The sequence below is a fragment of the Apium graveolens genome, chromosome 8 (genome assembly GCF_009905375.1).
Source record: "Apium graveolens cultivar Ventura chromosome 8, ASM990537v1, whole genome shotgun sequence".
NCBI classification, from domain to species: domain Eukaryota; kingdom Viridiplantae; phylum Streptophyta; class Magnoliopsida; order Apiales; family Apiaceae; genus Apium; species Apium graveolens.
The window spans coordinates 161,880,165-161,897,748 of NC_133654.1; the positions used below are offsets into that span (position 1 = coordinate 161,880,165).

Consider the following 17,584-nt stretch of genomic DNA (forward strand, 5'->3'; position numbering starts at 1 on the left):
GTTACTTTCGTACCAAGCAGATAAGATCGAAATTTCTCAAAGCCAAAGACTATAGCCAAAAGCTCCTTCTCAGTAGTGGTGTAGTTCAATTGGGCCCCATTTAAAGTCTTACTCGCATAGTAGACCACTTGGAAGATATTTTTCTTGCGCTGTCCCAGAACTGCACCTACCGCATAATCACTCGCATCACACATCATCTCAAACGGTTCTGTCCAATCTGGTGCTGTAATAACTGGTGCAGTGATCAAACTCTTCTTGAGAGTCTCGAATGCTGCCAAACATTCATCATCAAATTTGAAAGGCACATCTTTCTCAAGCAAATTGCACAACGGCTTGGATATCTTTGAGAAGTCCTTGATGAATCGCCGATAAAAACCCGCATGACCAAGAAAACTACGGATTCCTTTCACAGAATTGGGTGGGGGAAGATTTTTAATGACTCCCACCTTGGCCTTGTCCACCTCCAGACCCTTGCTAGAGACCTTATGCCCAAGGATAATGCCTTCACGCACCATAAAATGACATTTCTCCCAATTAAGCACCAAATTAGTTTCCACGCATCTTTTGAGTACGGCGCGCAGATTATTCAAACATTCATCATATGAGTGTCCAAAGACGGAGAAGTCATCCATGAACACTTCGACGTTATTTCCAATCATGTCAGAGAATATAGCCATCATACATCTCTGAAAGGTGGCCGGGGCGCCACATAACCCAAACGAAACTCTGCGAAAAGCAAATGTGCCAAATGGACAAGTGAAGGTAGTCTTTTCCTGATCCTCTGGTGCGATACAAATCTGATTATACCCGGAATAACCATCCAGAAGACAAAAATACTCATGTCCCGCCAATCTGTCAAGCATTTGATCAATAAATGGAAGAGGGAAGTGATCCTTCCTTGTGGCTTTGTTCAATTTCCTATAATCCATGCATACTCTCCATCCTGTAACTGTTCGAGTAGGGATGAGCTCATTCTTTTCATTTGCGACCACAGTGATACCTCCTTTCTTAGGTACACATTGTACGGGGCTCACCCACGAGCTATCAGAAATAGGATAAATGATGCCTGCATCTAGCCATTTCAGAATTTCTTTCTTTACCACCTCCTTCATGATCGGGTTCAGTCTTCGCTGCTGTTCCACAGTTGGCTTACTACCTTCCTCTAACAGAATTTTATGCATACAATATGAAGGACTTATCCCCTTGATGTCTGCTATGGTCCATCCTATAGCCGATTTGAATTCTCTCAAAATCCTTAAGAGTTTGTCTTCCTCACTACCTGAAAGGTCAGCTGAAATAATAACAGGTAACGTAGATGAATCACCTAAAAAAGCATACCTCAAGTGTTCAGGTAATAGTTTGAGCTCCAAGGTAGGTGCTTCCTCTATTGATGGTTTGAGCTTCCCTTCAGCGTTCTTGAGGTCAGAAGTACCAAGAGATTCAAATGGTATATCCAGCTTTCGCTTCCAGGGAGAAGCGTTCAGATATTGTAATTGCTCGTTGCTATCTTCATCATCGCTGTCAAAATCCCCCACTAAGGCCTTTTCCAATGCATCAGACATTAGCATGTGATCGAGTTCCGAAGTAACTACAGTATCAATCACATCCACTTTTAAGCACTCCTCATCTTCTATAGGGAATTTCATTGCCTTGAATACATTGAAGGTCACATCCTGATCTTGGACCCGCATAGTAAGTTCCCCTTTTTGCACATCTATCAAGGTACGGCCAGTAGCCAAGAAAGGCCTCCCCAAGATTATGGGAATCTTCTTGTAACACCCCCAAATCCAAGGTCGTGAATTCGGGTCGTTACGATCACTTATTAATTAAATAATCTTTTCACAATATTACTCGACCTTTTATTCAAACTCACATACACACAGGTTATATGCTTGGAAACATTATCAAATAAATCATTTCCACTTATCTACCTGACGGGGCTGGCGCACAAAAAGCCTACGGAACTCACGAGTGTTCCTTACCCACCTAAGGACAGCAGTCCTGGTCTGATCCATGCTGGTAGTCTGTTGTGATATGATATATAAAAGCAAGGGTGAGCATTAAAGCTCAGCAAGGTATATATCCCCATATTTAAGTATGTAAGGATAAATAAAACCAATAATTATACTTTGTATCTCCAAAGCGTTCTGAAAGTTTATATGCTTATCAAATTTATAATATTCTCAAAATCAACTACAATAGTATATCCAATGAATACTTGTATTCATCTCTTTCTCAAAATCATTTTATACTCGTACTCATTTTATTTCGAAATCTCAAGATGTTACTCGAACCAAGATTCTCATATGGGTGTGATATATATTCGTCAACATCCTAATTTAAAACTCAGCCTTATCGGCAGATTTCACAAATGGATTTGATATATAATCATCAACATCCTTATTTAAACTCAGCCTTATCGGCAGATTTCTCAAATGGATTTGATATATATTCATCAATATCCTTGTTTAAAACTCAGCCTTATCGGCTCTCTGTTGTATATTTCACAACAGTTTTTCCAAAATGGAAGAAAGGGACTATACTGGAATAAAACACGTATCGGTGATCAGCCGAATACGAAATTTTCTCTACTAGTAGAAGGAATACAAACCTAGCCGCCTTTGGGCTCATCAAGACACTACACGGTGGTTTCCCATTGCCGTGCAAGTCCGAAAGTCAATGGTCACATAGACCATATAACCGTACAATGCGCCACTCCACGCTTGCATAATGCGCCACTCCGCGCTTGGTCACTGCCCGATACCACTCCGTGCCGGGCATGCCACATTCCAGTCCCAAAACAATTATATCTTTTGCTCAAAATCCTTTTTCGAAGGAATAGGTCGTTAAAAGTTGACCTCTAAATAAGATGATTTATTCATCACTTTTAACTCAATTGATCTTTGGGAGTTGTCGGAGTTTTGAATTTAAAATCATTTTCAAATCCCTATTTGTAGTAGGGTGACACATATATTACTCACTTGTTCTTTATTGAACGAGGAAGCAAAACTCTTATGCTTCTAGACTAAGTTCCCTAAGGTTTTTATACGTTTCAAATGATTAATCTCTTTCAAGATTTTTGAATAATTTAGAAAGTACCTTTGGGAACTATGTCTATTTTTAAATAAGTTTTTAGAAGTCTGAAGATATTAAATATCTAAGGTCTCATAATAATTTAAGAGGGATTCAATGAATTGATAAAATCTTATAAATAAAACATCTCTGTATAAGGTTCAATGAATTGATAAAAACCTTCTATATAAAATATCTCTGAATATGGTTCAATAAATTGATAAAATCTTAAGTACAAAGTATTTCTAATTAAGGTTCAATGAATTAATAAACCTTAAATACAAAATATTTCTGAATGAGGTCCAACGAATGGAGACACCTTAATCAAATAATCAAAACAGGGTTTGGTATCCTATAATTGCTCTTTGAATAGTTAAGTCTTTATTAAATAACGTGAAATGATTTATAAACTATTCAGTATATTTTTAAATAATTTCTGGATATTTAATAATCCCTTAAGTATCGCTTTATAAAATAATCAATCAAGTAAGGGTGTCCCTTAAATGAATAAACCAATATTTCTCGAAGTTTAAGTCAAAATCTCAATCGTTCGCTTGATATCTATATTACGCGAAAGGTACTTTATTTATGGAAATAGAAATCTTTCGCATCCGACTCTCTCCGTAATTAAATCGCTATTAAAATATCTCCAACTCCCATTATCATATATTATATTTGAAATATATTTCAATTTCTCATACTCGTGTAAAACGAAATTTGTTTTCGTAACAATTGCATAATTCGTATGCATTGATATCATAGACAAGCATATATATTTGAAATGTAAATCATGGCATCAATATCACAACAGTATATATATAGCATGGATAGTATGAGATAGGGTTTCAAAAACTTGCCTCGAGTAATCGAAGTGGTATGGTCTCTGGTGTTTGGTTGGCGATCTATAAACAAGAACCAACGGTCTAAGTTAGTACGCGATTAACGTCTCGCTTTTATTAAGCAACTTTCGCAACTACTCAAGTATAACGAATCTTCGATCGTCACATTCTCAATACTTATATTCTCACTTTATAACATGGTCGAGTTTTGAAATCGATCGTTCGCTTTAGAAAGTCCATTTCGAGTTTTAAGCTCGAACGTGAGAAAACACGCGTCAAAACTAGGTTTTTATGCGTTTCTCGCTTGCGCTCACTTTACCAAAACATTTTTATAAAATCGAAAAATTAATATTTTCTCAAAATTCTTTTTGTACAGTCTTCTCTACTGTCATATCCATTTTTTATAAGTTTTCCAGAATCTCAGAATTATTTTAAGTCCTTCAAAATCACCATGCAAGTGGACTTAAGTGCAGTTGGCTAATCACAGAAATGTTTTACACTAAAACGACCATAACTCCTAAACCGTAAATCTCCTCATGATGATCTACACATGTATAGAAACTACAAAACAATATCTATCTATTCATGGCTAGTGGTTTTCAAATTTTATACATTTTCATGGCCGAATGTCCTGCAGAATACAGATCAAGTGCAAGAATGCCCAAACTCAATTTCTACTACTTGATCTTAACACAATCACTACCTACAACCATCATAAACACAAGTACTTCTCAAGATCCACCCACATGAACCTTATATGCTCTATCTAGTACCACATACATGGATTACAACTCAACATCTCAAGCCTTTAGCAAGAACATAATCAATACAAACTCAAACAAACACAATCCTTTGGATCTTAACACTACAACAAACATAACTCTTAAATCCAACCATAAAACCTTAAAGGGTTGAAAGTTATACCTTCTTGGACACTAGGAAGGTTAGTTCTAGGATTATTGAGGCTTGGTTTTCTTAGAAAATACTTAGAAGGGCTAGATCCTTAAGAAACAAAACCAAGAAACAAGTTAAAATTTCGGAGTAACCTTTCTGCACCTCATTCAAACATTTTTATAAAATTGAAAAACATTAATTTGAGGCTGAAATTTGTTACGAAGCTTACCCATGATATAGAGAAGCTATGGTAAAAATTTCATGATATTTGAATGAGTATATTTTGAGTTATGAATTTTTCTTTCTCCCTTGCTCAGAAAATCCGAACTGCTGGAATGAAAAATGGGAGAGCTTTAAGTGAGGGAAAAGGGGTTGTTTTCTTTTGTGGCTAAAGTGTGGGAGTGTATAATGAATATATGGGATGTATGCAGCAGATTTGACAATAATTTGGCAAAGGTATGGGTTGGTTTGATTGTGTGGTGAAGTGAGAAAAGGGAGAAGTATGGCTTGTGTACTTGTTTGTCTCCCATCACTATTCAACACTATTCCACTAACTATTCTAGTTAGCTTCTAATCATCTAGTTACACTCCTAACTACTAGTTAGGACTTGGTTATGCATGGCCAACTTGCATGGGATTTAATTTCTCATTCGTTTTTTTATCGCAAACGCAATCGTCGTTCCATTCTGATAGTTTCTACGTATAACGACTTGTTTCGTAGAGATTTCTTTTATTGCTTATAATCCTATAACCAATTCAATTCCTTCTCTTGATCATAGAAACACCTTGATATATTATTTATTTCACATAGTATTCCCGGTTCTACGCCATTCTTTACGGATACGAAAACACGTAGTATAATTGTGAATCTTCGAATTTCGTCGGCTTTTACATTCACTTATTTTCCTCGATAAACAAGAATATGATCTCGGATTCTCAAAATTCCACTATTCATTTTATGATGATCCCCATACGTATTAATTAATTAGCTCAAGTTACTATTCACAGAAGTTTTAAAATATTACTAAAATCAGGGTTCTTACAGTCTCCCCCCTTAAAGGGATTCCGTCCCGGAATCAACTCACAAATAGATGGGGGTACCTTTCTCGCAGGTGGCTCTCTAATTCCCAAGTCGACTCCTCGACCTTGGGATGTCTCAATAAGACTCTGAATAGCTTGACACTCTTGTCCCTGAGTACTTGCTCTTTTCAACCAATGATTTCAACTGGTTGCTCAATGTAGGACAGATCTAGTACTAACTCATGTTTCACTATATTCTTGGTATCCGCATTATACTTTCTCAACATTGGCACATGAAAAACACTATGAACCTGTTGAAGGTTTGGAGGTAAAGCCAATTCGTATGCCACGGTTGTATTTGTCACAAAATCTCAAAGGACCCATATATCGGGAACTCAACTTCCCTTTCTTTGCAAATCTCATCAGTCCTTCCCATGGTGACACTTTCAAAAATACCTGGTCACCCACTTCATACTCTCTGTCTTTTCGTGCTAAGTCGGCATATTTACGCTGTCGGTCATCCTCTGATCAACTCAACTATGTCCCTCGTTCTTTACACCAAGTCGGGACCTAGTAACTTTCTTTCACCAACTTCATCCCAGTACAAGGGTGAATGGAACCTCCGACCATGCAGCGCCTCATGTGGGGGCATTTCTATACTCGCATGATAACTATGATTGTAGGCAAACTCTATCAAAGATAGGTTTTCATCTCAATAACCTTAAAAATCAATTACAAAATTTCTCAACATGTACTCCAATGTCTGAATGATTCACTCACTTTGTCCATCGGTTTGGGGATGGTATGCAGTACTCACATTCAGTTTGGTTCATAAGCATTCCTGAAAGCTCCTCAAAAAAATCTGGAGTTGAATCGGGGATCTCTGTCAGATACGATAGCTACAGAGACTCCATGTCTTATCACAATTTCCTTGATGTATAGCTCTACTAATCTATCCACCATGTAGGTTTTCTTGATTGGAAGAAAGTATGCTGACTTGGTCAGTCGATATATAATTACTCATATTGCATCACGGTTAGCCTTAGCTCGGGGAAATCCTACCACAGAATCCATGGCTATTTGTTCCCACTTTCACATCAGAATTCCTAAGGGTTGTAGGAGTCCCCTCGGTCGCTGATGTTCCACCTTCACTCTTTAACAGGTCAAACACATACTAACCCAATTGGCCACGTCTCTTTTCATGTTGGGTCATCAATAATATTCCTTTGGATCTCGGTACATCTTGGTACCTCCAGGATGAATTGAATATCTAGAATTATGTCCTTCGCGTAAAATTTCATCTTTTAATTCTCGAACATTCGGAATCCAAATCCGGTTTGCATACCTCATAATTCCCTTCTCATCTTTCTCACATTTGACTTCTTCTCAGTCAAAGATTCTCACTCTTCATTCATCTTCTCTTCCTGATAATGTCCCATCTTTTCTAACAATTCCAGTTCTAATTTGATCTCAATTAGTCCATCAGTCCCTTTACCAGTGACTTCACCTCTATCTCCATCTCCTCGAGTTCTCTCACTAGTTCCTCCGGCGTTGTCAACATCTTGAGTATCTCTTTACTACTAAGGGCATCGGCCACCACATTGGCCTTCCCTGGGTGATATAAAATCTCACCGACATAGTCTTTTATTAACTCTAACCATCTCCTCTGTCTCCTGTTGAGTTCTTTCTGAGTAAATATATACTTAAGGCTCTTATGGTCGTGTAGATCTCACAATTTTCTCTGTATGGATATTGTCTCCAATTTTTCAAAGCAAAACTATTGCTGCTAATTCTAATTCATGAGTAGGGTATCTTACTTTATATTCCTTCAGCTGCCATGAGGCATAAACAACCACTTTCCCATGCTGCATGAGCATGCATCCTAATCCTTTATGTGACGCATCACTATAGATCACAAATCACCCTTTCCATCGGGCAATGCCAGCACGAGGGATATTACCAAACTTCTTTTCAATTCCTGAAAACTTTCCTCACATTTTTCATTCCACACAACCTTTTTCGTTTTGCAAGTAGGCCTAATCAAAGGTCCTGATATCTTAACGAAATCCTGTACGAACCTCTCATAAAACCAGTTAATTCCCAAAAAGTTCCTACTTCCGTAGGTGTGGTTATTTTTTCTCATTGAAATACTGCCTCAACATTGGTAGGGTCAACTAACACTCCTTCACTGCTCATCAATTGTCCTAAGATCTGAACTTCATTTTGCCAGAATTCGCACCTTGAGAATTTGGCAAACAACTTTTCTCTTCTAAATGCTTCTACCACTATCCTCAGATATTCCGCATGTTCTTCTTCCGTTTTAGAATAGACTAAAATATTATTAATAAAAAATAATGACGCACACGTCCCAATACTTTTTAAACACTCGATTCACAAAGTCCATGAAAGCTACTGGGGCATTCTTTGGCCCGAACGACGTCACCAAGAACTCATAATGTCCATACCTCGTGCGAAATACGGTATTTGTCCCCTGTTTTAATCTTCAGTTGGTGATATCCCATTCTTAGATCGATTTTCAAAAAATGTACCACTCCTTCAAGTTGGTCAAACGAATCGTCAATTCTAGAAAGAGGGTATCTATTCTTAATAGTCAGCTTATTCAGTTCCCTATACTCTGTGCACAATCGCATACTACCATCCTTATTTTTGACAAACAACATTGGTGTGCCTCATGGTGACACATTAGGTCTCATCATTCCTTTATTCAACAGTTCTTGCAACTGTGAAGTCAATTCTTTCATTTCAACCGGGGCTAGCCTATATGGGGCTTTTTGAAACTGATGTCGTTCCTGATGCTAATTCGATAGCGAACTCTATCTCTCGGTCAGGTGATAATCCTGAAAGGTCTTTGGAAAACACATCCTCAAACTGGTTAACAACTGGTATGTCACGTACATCGGGGCTTCTCTCTTGGTACCCGCCACGTATGCTAAATATGTTTTGCTATCTTTCCTTAATAATTGCTTTGCTTGAGCAATATTAAAAAAATTTCTGGGTCTGACGCTGACCCTTAATCACAATTTTCTTGCCGTTAGGCATTCAGATTTTAACTTTCTTTCCTTTATAATCAATCTGAGCACCATTGCTCGACAACCAATCCATTTTTAAGACCACACCAAATTCTCTCAGCCTGAAAGGAATTAAGTCCAACTTAAAGCCCTTCCCTCCTAGTTCCCACTTGCAGATTAGATGAATCTCATTAATTGGAACAACCTCTCGATTCACTATTTTTATTCGCAATAATTCTCGCGTTGGAATCACATTAAGTTTTAACTTGGCCAAAAAATCTCGCGATATAAAATACTTAGTTGCTTCAGAATTAAACAGAATATTTGCAGTTACCAAATTAAGTAAAAGGTTACCTGCTATCACGCCCTAGCTGGGTTGGGGCAGTTGCTAGAATAATGTCCTAGTTGGTTGCAATTAAAGCACCTCAGTAGCTCTTTTCCCAATTACATACCCCGGGATGTTTCTCCCCACATGACTTATGATCCTGTAGGGGTGACCGAAACTGGTTATGAAACGTAGTCTTATATTGACCACCTCCCTGGGCGATACTCTTGCTTACCGGTTCGCTAAAGCTATTTCCGCCAGCTACGGTAGTGGCGAACCTGGTACCCACTACGGGTTGGGACACCACTCCCCTCTCAGTCCTAATCGGAAACTTCTGTTTATCGCTCTGCCGCCTTGGCTTCCGAACTCCTCTTCTTGCTCTCTTCCTCTTTTTGACTTTGCTCACTCTCTGCCTCTACAATCGAGGCCTTTTTGTATATAGTCTGTTATCTAAAGTAATGACACTCGGTCCTGAATCCATTGTTTTAGCCCTTGCTGAAATCTCCTCGCCTTTTTCTCTTTCGTGTTCACAAACTCCGGCACGAATCTCGACAGTTCAATAAATTTGGCTTTGTACACAGCCACTGACATCTTATCTTACTTAATCTCTAGAAACTTCAACTCCATCTGAGCCTCCATAAACCTGGAAAATACTTTTCCCCATGTGATAATCACATCAGTCTCCAGGGTTCCTTTAGGTTTCCACTAATAATTTGCTTCTCCTTTTAACATATAAGTGGTGAACACAGTCTTTTGCGTCTCTTCTATGGGCACTATCTCAAAGCTTTTTTCCATTTCTTTCATCCAAGCTCTGGCCTTAATAGGTTAGCAGTCCCTTGAAATTTCTGGGGGTTTTAACCACTTAAAGGCCTTAAAGACATTAGTAACTGGAACATGATCCACCTGGGTTGAGGGTGACAATTTAAATTCTCTCGAAGAAGATTCATAATTTGGTCCATGGGGTTTCCTCTCTGGCCTTCCCCCTCGTTAGTATCCATAGTTTCTTCTTCATTGTAATACTCTAAGCCGAATTCATTATATTCGACTTCCTCGTGTTCTTGGTTATTTTGGTTTACCAATTCAGCAGGGTTTGCTCTAGTTTCCAAATATGTCGGGGTGGCATCTTGATGCTAATATAAAAGATCACCAATATAACATTATTCACGTCTCTACTCATTATGTTAAAGTCGCTTAATAACTCGCTTTGTCACAAATACATTCTTCATTCCTCTTTAGTTACTCGCAACGTTGTGCCCACGCACCTGATTTGATGCGTTAACAAAAGACGACATCCTGTCGAGAATATACACGTAGCTCCTAGTGACATCCCACTCTTGGAATTCTGCGCCAGACTTATTGGTCTTCTCCTCTAGTAGTTCGGAGCTTGCTGCGTTGATTGCAGGAGCATGAAACTTTTCAAAAATTATTCTGTCGATTCTCGCTTTCTGTGCCGAACCATAATGGCTTAACGGATGAAATGATTTCGTATTATCGCATAGCATTCTCATCTTGGGACACGCTAAAATCTTCCTTATAGGACGTAGATTCCTCAATGGTATAGCGAATACCCTTCTTGGTAGAATCGATGTTTGTCATGTATTGAACCCTTATTATCGGAACAATACTTTCAACCAATTCAGGTAACGTAATAACCTTAATAGTAAAAGAATTAAGCATCTTGATTCTTGCCTAATATGTCTCCTCAAGGACACTCTATAAAGAGCTATGAGTGGCAAGCCTCGGGTTTTCCAATCAACCCATGGTATTGGGGTATCGTCTTCATCCCGCTTTCTCCGGAGACTTAGCTCCACTTCGATATCAACATTATAAAAGAATCATGTACAATTTTCTCCTTTCCTCATTCTGTCGATCTTAAACGATTCCATCAATTTCCGTATAACACTTCACATAAACACTTCAACATAACTCCTGGTAGTCCATCAACAAACTCTATCGGCTTAACCAATAGACTCTCTTTCACATATAACTCTTAGAAATCTTTTCTCTGAGTGCTACAACTCATTCTTTTCCCTTAATGTTGGCTTTTCAATCGACTGTTAATAACTCAACCAATGCCTCAACTCTTAAGGCTAAGGTCCCCTTGGGTACTACCGTCGCGACTACTCCATAGTAATCCGACTATGAACTCGATGAGAGTTCTTGTTAACTTTTAGATCCTTAATCTACTCATTTTACTTTTACTGTTTCCAAGACTTATAACCTTTGGCTCTTATACCATTTCTGTAACACCCCCAAATCCAAGGTCGTGAATTCGGGTCGTTACGATCACTTATTAATTAAATAATCTTTTCACAATATTACTCGACCTTTTATTCAAACTCACATACACACAGGTTATATGCTTGGAAACATTATCAAATAAATCATTTCCACTTATCTACCTGACGGGGCTGGCGCACAAAAAGCCTACGGAACTCACGAGCGTTCCTTACCCGCCTAAGGACAGCAGTCCTGGTCTGATCCATACTGGTAGTCTGTTGTGATATGATATATAAAAGCAAGGGTGAGCATTAAAGCTCAGCAAGGTATATATCCCCATATTTAAGTATGTAAGGATAAATAAAACCAATAATTATACTTTGTATCTCCAAAGCGTTCTAAAAGTTTATATGCTTATCAAATTTATAATATTCTCAAAATCAACTACAATAGTATATCCAATGAATACTTGTATTCATCTCTTTCTCAAAATCATTTTATACTCGTACTCATTTTATTTCAAAATCTCAAGATGTTACTCGAACCAAGATTCTCATATGGGTGTGATATATATTCGTCAACATCCCAATTTAAAACTCAGCCTTATCGGCAGATTTCACAAATGGATTTGATATATAATCATCAACATCCTTATTTAAACTCATCCTTATCGGCAGATTTCTCAAATGGATTTGATATATATTCATCAATATCCTTGTTTAAAACTCAGCCTTATCGGCTCTCTGTTGTATATTTCACAACAGTTTTTCCAAAATGGAAGAAAGGGACTATACTGGAATAAAACACGTATCGGTGATCAGCCGAATACGAAATTTTCTCTACTAGTAGAAGGAATACAAACCTAGCCGCCTTTGGGCTCATCAAGACACTACACGGTGGTTTCCCATTGTCGTGCAAGTCCGAAAGTCAATGGTCACATAGACCATATAACCGTACAATGCACCACTCCACGCTTGCATAATGCGCCACTCCGCGCTTGGTCACTGCCCGATACCACTCCGTGCCGGGCATGCCACATTCCAGTCCCAAAACAATTATATCTTTTGCTCAAAATCCTTTTTCGAAGAAATAGGTCGTTAAAAGTTGACCTCTAAATAAGATGATTTATTCATCACTTTTAACTCAATTGATCTTTGGGAGTTGTCGGAGTTTTGAATTTAAAATCATTTTCAAATCCCTATTTGTAGTAGGGTGACACATATATTACTCACTTGTTCTTTATTGAACGAGGAAGCAAAACTCTTATGCTTCTAGACTAAGTTCCCTAAGGTTTTTATACGTTTCAAATGATTAATCTCTTTCAAGATTTTTGAATAATTTAGAAAGTACCTTTGGGAACTATGTCTATTTTTAAATAAGTTTTTAGAAGTCCGAAGATATTAAATATCTAAGGTCTTATAATAATTTAAGAGGGATTCAATGAATTGATAAAATCTTATAAATAAAACATCTCTGTATAAGGTTCAATGAATTGATAAAAACCTTCTATATAAAATATCTCTGAATATGGTTCAATGAATTGATAAAATCTTAAGTACAAAGTATTTCTAATTAAGGTTCAATGAATTAATAAACCTTAAATACAAAATATTTCTGAATGAGGTCCAACGAATGGAGACACCTTAATCAAATAATCAAAACAGGGTTTGGTATCCTATAATTGCTCTTTGAATAGTTAAGTCTTTATTAAATAACGTGAAATGATTTATAAACTATTCAGTATATTTTTAAATAATTTCTGGATATTTAATAATCCCTTAAGTATCGCTTTATAAAATAATCCATCAAGTAAGGGTGTCCCTTAAATGAATAAACCAATATTTCTCGAAGTTTAAGTCAAAATCTCAATCGTTCGCTTGATATCTATATTACGCGAAAGGTACTTTATTTATGGAAATAGAAATCTTTCGCGTCCGTCTCTCTCCGGAATTAAATCGCTATTAAAATATCTCCAACTCCCATTATCATATATTATATTTGAAATAAATTTCAATTTCTCATACTCGTGTAAAACGAAATTTGTTTTCGTAACAATCGCATAATTCTTATGCATTGATATCATAGACAAGCATATATATTTGAAATGTAAATCATGGCATCAATATCACAACAGTATATATATAGCATGGATAGTATGAGATAGGGTTTCAAAAACTTGCCTCGAGTAATCGAAGTGGTATGGTCTCTGGTGTTTGGTTGGCGATCTATAAACAAGAACCAACGGTCTAAGTTAGTACGCGATTAATGTCTCGCTTTTATTAAGCAACTTTCGCAACTACTCAAGTATAATGAATCTTCGATCGTCACATTCTCAACAATTATATTCTCACTTTATAACATGGTCGAGTTTTGAAATCGATCGTTCGCTTTAGAAAGTCCATTTCGAGTTTTAAGCTCGAACGTGAGAAAACACGCGTCAAAACTAGGTTTTTATGCGTTTCTCGCTTGCGCTCACTTTACCAAAACATTTTTATAAAATCGAAAAATTAATATTTTCTCAAAATTCTTTTTGTACAGTCTTCTCTACTGTCATATCCATTTTTTATAAGTTTTCCAGAATCTCAGAATTATTTTAAGTCCTTCAAAATCACCATGCAAGTGGACTTAAGTGCAGTTGGCTAATCGCAGAAATGTTTTACACTAAAACGACCATAACTCCTAAACCGTAAATCTCCTCATGATGATCTACACATGTATAGAAACTGAAAAACAATATCTATCTATTCATGGCCAGTGGTTTTCAAATTTTAACCATTTTCATGGCCGAATATCCTGCAGAAAACAGATCAAGTGCAAGAATGCCCAAACTCAATTTCTACTACTTGATCTTAACACAATCACTACCTATAACCATCATAAACACAAGTACTTCTCAAGATCCACCCACATGAACCTTATATGCTCTATCTAGTACCACATACATGGATTACAACTCAACATCTCAAGCCTTTAGCAAGAACATAATCAATACAAACTCAAACAAACACAATCCTTTGGATCTTAACACTACAACAAACATAACTCTTAAATCCAACCATAAATCCTTAAAGGGTTGAAAGTTATACCTTCTTGGACACTAGGAAGGTTAGTTCTAGGATGATTGAGGCTTGGTTTTCTTAGAAAACACTTAGAAGGGCTAGATCCTTAAGAAACAAAACCAAGAAACAAGTTAAAATTTCGGAGTAACCTTTCTGCACCTCATTCAAATATTTTTATAAAATTGAAATAAATTAATTTGAGGCTGAAATTTGTTACGAAGCTTACCCATGATATAGAGAAGCTATGGTAAAAATTTCATAATATTTGAATGAGTATATTTTGAGTTATGAATTTTTCTTTCTCCCTTGCTCAGAAAATCCGAACTGCTGGAAAGAAAAATGGGAGAGCTTTAAGTGAGGGAAAAGGGGTTGTTTTCTTTTATGGCTAAAGTGTGGGAGTGTATAATGAATATATGGGATGTATGCAGCAGATTTGACAATAATTTGGCAAAGGTATGGGTTGGTTTGATTGTGTGGTGAAGTGAGAAAAGGGAGAAGTATGGCTTGTGTACTTGTTTGTCTCCCATCACTATTCAACACTATTCCACTAACTATTCTAGTTAGCTTCTAATCATCTAGTTACACTCCTAACTACTAGTTAGGACTTGGTTATGCATGGCCAACTTGCATGGGATTTAATTTCTCATTCGTTTTTTTATCGGAAACGCAATCGTCGTTCCATTCCGATAGTTTCCACGTATAACGACTTGTTTCGTAGAGATTTCTTTTATTGCTTATAATCCTATAACCAATTCAATTCCTTCTCTTGATCATAGAAACACCTTGATATATTATTTATTTCACGTAGTATTCCCGGTTCTACGCCATTCTTTACGGATACGAAAACACGTAGTATAATTGTGAATCTTCGAATTTCGTCGGCTTTTACATTCACTTATTTTCCTCGATAAACAAGAATATGATCACGGATTCTCAAAATTTCACTATTCATTTTATGATGATCCCCATACGTATTAATTAATTAGCTCAAGTTACTATTCACAGAAGTTTTAAAATATTACAAAAATCAGGGTTCTTACACTTCTTATCTTCCTCAAAATCCAGAATAACAAAATCTGCTGGAAAGAAGAGCTTATCCACCTTGACGAGCACATCCTCAACTATGCCCCTTGGGTAAGTAATGGAACGGTCCGCCAATTGTAGCGACATGTATGTGGGTTTTGGATCAGGCAGATCCAGATTTTTAAAGATTGACAAGGGCATCAGATTAATGCTTGCTCCCAAATCACAAAGGCACTTGTCAAAAGTTAGATTGCCAATGGTGCAAGGAATGGTGAAGCTTCCTGGATCTTTCAGTTTTGGCGGTAACTTTTGTTGCAGAACAGCGCTGCATTCTTCCGTGAGAGCAACGGTTTCAAGGTCATCCAGTTTCACCTTCCTTGAAAGAATAGTCTTCATAAACTTCGCATAACTAGGCATTTGTTCCAGAGCCTCAGCGAAAGGTATATTGATGTGAAGTTTCTTGAACACCTCCAGAAACTTCCCAAACTGTCTATCCAGCTTTTGTTGCTGCAATCTCTTAGGAAAAGGTGGTGGAGGATAGAGCTGTTTCTCCCCTGTATTAGCCTCAGGCAGAGTGTGTTCAACAGTAGTCTTCCTTGGTTCCGCCGCTTTCTCCTTTTGCTTAGATTCTTCATATCTAACTTCAGCTTCGACTTCTTTTGCCTTTTCAGCATCAGCTACTTTTCCAGACCTTAAGGTAATAGCCTTGACTTGCTCTTTAGCTTCCTTCCTGCCTGGTACTTCCGTGTCACTGGGAAGAGTGCCAGGTTGACGATTGAGCACTACATTGGCTAATTGACCGATTTGATTTTCCAAGGTCTTGATAGAAACCGCCTGACTCTTGCACAACGGCTTAAGTTTCTCAAAATCAGCACTAGTAGGTGCAGCTACACTTCCCTGTTGAGGATATGATTGCCTTGTAGCAAACTGTTGTGGTTGCTGGAATCCAGGTGGGTTAAACTGTTTACTCACTCCTTGCTGATATGGTGGCTGAATAGCATTCTGATTATTCCCCCAGCTGAAATTTGGATGATTTCTGTTATTAGGATGATAGGTCGCTGGCACAGGCTGCTGTTGTCGCTGATAATTATTCACATACTGAACAGATTCGTTGACAAGAGAACACTGATCCGTAGCATGAGAACCTGCACAAAGCTCACAAACCATAGCTATTTGATTAACTCCATACATAGCCAGAGAATCAACCTTCATTGATAGCGCTTGGAGCTGGGCTGCAATAGCGGTGGCTGCATCAACTTCCAGAATACCTGCTACCTTGCCTGACGTCATCCTCTGAGTTGGGTTTTGATGCTCATTTGCAGCCATCGTCTCTATAAGATTATACGCCTCAGTATAGCTTTTAGCCCATAAGGCGCCTCCAGCTGCTGCATCGAGCATGGGCCGAGATTGGGCCCCCAAACCATTATAAAAACCAGTGATCACCATCCAATCCGGCATTCCATGATGTGGACATTTTCTCAACATTTCCTTGTAGCGTTCCCAAGCCTCGCACATAGATTCTGTAGGTTGCTGCGCAAACTGAGTAAGAGCACTCCTCATAGCAGCAGTCTTTGCCATTGGATAAAACTTCACCAGAAACTTTTGCGTAAGATCTTGCCACGTAGTGATGGACCCAGCTGGTTCAGAATGTAACCAGTCTTTAGCCTTATCCCTCAGTGAGAATGGGAAAAGCCTCAACTTGATAGCCTCATCAGTCACGCCATTATACTTAAAAGTGCTGCAGATCTCGACAAAATTCCTTATGTGCATGTTGGGGTCTTCAGTTGCCGCTCCTCCAAAAGAAACAGAATTCTGCACCATCTGAATAGTGCCCGGCTTGATTTCAAAGGTGTTAGCTTGAATAGCCGGATGAAGGATGCTTGACTGAATGTCATCAATTTTAGGCCGAGAAAAATCCATCAGAGCTGGATCAGCTTGAACAATACGATCTCCCATGTTTACTGGTTCTTTCTGCTCAGTTCCTGAATCCGAATCCTCAAAATCTAACTTCTCCGGAATATCAAGAACTTCGTCTGTCTCCTCAGTTGTATCTAAAGTCCTCTTGCGAGCACGAGAACGAGTTTGCAAAAACGCTTGCTAAAG

The 17,584-nt window shown here is 37.9% G+C and overlaps 1 non-coding gene across 1 annotated transcript; it reads left to right on the forward strand.

The window, feature by feature from the left end:
- Positions 1-16,937: 16,937 nt before the first annotated feature.
- Positions 16,938-17,044, forward strand: LOC141681545 (small nucleolar RNA R71). The gene has a single exon (XR_012558974.1). It is a non-coding gene; the product is annotated as a small nucleolar RNA R71 (small nucleolar RNA).
- The last annotated feature ends 540 nt before the right edge of the window (positions 17,045-17,584 follow it).